This window comes from Adiantum capillus-veneris, chromosome 11 (genome assembly GCF_014529385.1).
Source record: "Adiantum capillus-veneris isolate H3 chromosome 11, ASM1452938v2, whole genome shotgun sequence".
Taxonomy (NCBI): Eukaryota; Viridiplantae; Streptophyta; class Polypodiopsida; order Polypodiales; family Pteridaceae; genus Adiantum; species Adiantum capillus-veneris.
In genome coordinates this window covers 139138909-139141918 of record NC_140941.1, presented here as the reverse complement: position 1 = coordinate 139141918, position 3010 = coordinate 139138909, and positions in this window count along the sequence as shown.

Sequence of the window (3010 nt, the reverse complement as noted above, 5' to 3'; positions counted from 1 at the left end):
GTGGCTTTTGTTCTAGCCATTTCACTGTACACAAAAAGAAGAGTCTCTCTCTCTCTTTCTCTCTCTCTCTCTCTCTCTCTAGAGAGAGAGAGAGAGAGAGAGTGAGAGAGCCCATTACTAAAGGCGCGCGCGGAGCACGTTTTTACCTCAACAAACACCTCCGCGCGCCGTTAGTATAAGGTAAAATAAATACACACACACACACTCTCTCTCTCTATAACACTCAGACATACACTGGTCAATGCACAGTACTAAGAGAGAGAGAGAGAGAGAGTGAGAGAGCCCATTACTAAAGGCGCGCGCGGAGCACGTTTTTACCTCAACAAAACACCTCCGCGCGCCGTTAGTATAAGGTAAAAATAAATACACACACACACACTCTCTCTCTCTATAACACTCAGACATACACTGTCAATCACAGTACTAACGGCGCGCATAGAGACATGCACCACCGTTATGCCTCTCAACGCGCGCCTTTGGATAGAGAGAGAGAGAGAGAGAGAGAGAGAGAGAGAGAGAGAGAGAAGAGAGGGTATGCGTGTGTGTGTGTGTGTGTGCGTGCCTGTATTTGTGTGTGTGTTGTAAGTTATATTTTTGTGTGTGGTGTGGTGTGTGTTGTTTGTATTTTTTAGATTGTGTCTGTGTGTTTGTGAGTGTGTGTGTGTGAGTGTGTGTATGTGTGGTGTGTGTGTGTGTGTGACTGTTGTTGTGGGTTGTTTGTAAGACTGTGCTTGGTACTGTGACAGAAACAGAGATAGAGAGATAGAGGCAAAGGCAGAGGAGAGGCAGACCTTCGTTATGTCGATGGTCGGCTTTGCTGTCGGAGACGCAGACGACGGCTCTTGCACTCTCTCTCTCTCTCTCATCTCTCTCCTCCTCTCTCTCTCTTCACTCACTCTCTTTCACGAGGTGTGGTTTTTCTCTCTCTTGACCTCTTTATATGACGTACAAAAGTATACGGTCTCAATAATGACGCGCAACGTGTGACAACATGCAAATATACTCTAATTTATAGTGACACGTGGGCGCCGCCGTGTGTATCCGTTATAAGTGTGATTTTGAGAGAGAGAAAGAGAGAGACAATAGAGAGAGAGAGAGAGAGAGAGAGAGAGAGAGAGAGAGAGAGAGAGAGAGAGCCATAGAAAGAGAGAGAGTGATAAAGAGAGAGAGAGAGAGAGAGAGAGAGTGATAGAGAGACAGAGAGAGAGAAAGAGAGAACAGATGTGAGAGATAGAGAGAGGGAGAGACACAGATTGAGAGAGAGATAGAGAGAGGGACTCCTTACTCTCAGAGAGAGAGAGAGGGAGGGAGAGAGACAGAGTCAGTTTGACACACAAAAAGCAATGGAGGAGACACCTCCCTTGGAGTTCCTGCAAACCCCACAACAAAAGGTGATCTCTCACTCTTTCTCTCTGTATTTCCAACAGTTGGTACAAATTGTGTGTGTGTGTGTGTGTTGTTTGTCTAAACAAAGAAAAACCCAGACTGTTGTTCAACACACACACCTCGACACATACTTCCATAGACAGAGACACACACACACATACACACAGACCACACACAGATATATACACATTCTCTCTCTCCCTCCCCTCTCTGTACACGTTACTAACGGCGCGCAGAGCCAACCAAACACTGGCTCCAGCTCTCTCCGCGCGCCTATAGTATAGTTATGACTCTCTCAAAGGCACGTTTACATCTTTACGCGTCTTTCCCTCAATTGCACTTAAGGCGCGCGTAGAGAGTTGCAAAAAGCACTTTTTCGTCCTTGCGCGCCTTTAGTACAAATAGACACATACAAAGAGAGAGAGAGAGAGAGAGAGAGAGAGAGAGAGAGACTATGTGTGTTTTTGTTTGTGCTTTGGTGAGAGACAGATATATATAATATATATATATATATATATTATATATATATATATATAATATATAATTTTATATATCTATCTGGAGAGAGAGAGAGATACTTGTCATGTTTCTTGATGAATAGAATTAAGGTCCAGTAGGCAGAAGAGGCTGAAACCTGATCTAGAGCTTGTGCCACGATTTCAACCCTTGCAGGCTCAGTTGCTTAATGTATCTGCCAAAAGAGCCGTTGACTTTTGTCAGGACATATCTGAAGAAAAGTCAATTGGTGAAGATCAATCAGAGAGGTCACCAGGGCAAGAGGATCCCTCACCCTACAAGGCTGTGGTGCCCTCTACAGTACTTCTGAAGAAAAATACAAGAAAGAGGAATATAGACTTCTCAGATGATGCATATGTGCTAGAAGGAAGTCCCTGTGCAACTAAATGTAAAGACAAAGAGGATGTGTCTTCTCTGGAAGACCCATCTGCAATTGATGAGAGGCTGTTTGATTTTGCAGCATCTTGTGGTGTTGGGGACAAGTTTGATCTAGTTCATTCTATGTTTAATCCAAAGTTTGACATTGAAGACCTGTTAGCTCAGCACAGTAATTTCTTGCAGTCCTACAGAGATAAGTTTGAAGTGATGGTGCAGGTAGGGAGGGTTGTTCTGCCTACTATGACTCTTGTGCATTTAAATGACTATGGTGGAAAGGGACAGGGACTGAAGAAGTATAGGAAATTACCACCTTCTTGCCGACATTCAGCCTGCCCTTTGCATCAAAAAGAATGCAAACTCATTCAGGAAGCCTTTGGCTTTATGATTTACCTGAACAACCTGTTTGGATTCCTCATGTAGAATCCTGATGAGGTGTTAGAGGAGCAGGATGCAGCACCAGATGAAGAATGCGAGGAGACAACTCATATGCAAGAAGTCGAGGAGGTTGAAGACACAGTCGACCTTGAGGTTGAGGCAATTGAAGTACAAAGAAGTAAGATGCTCTCTGTGAAAACCACAGAAATCAAACTTCCATTGGATGTCAGTAACTTCACTGAGAAGCATGCTCAGATGATGTTGCCTGTTGTGCCTGACTTCAGGATTGGAGACAGGACCTATATCTTCTTACATGATGTGCAAAGTGTCTTTTATTTAAGGGAGGATTTCTCCC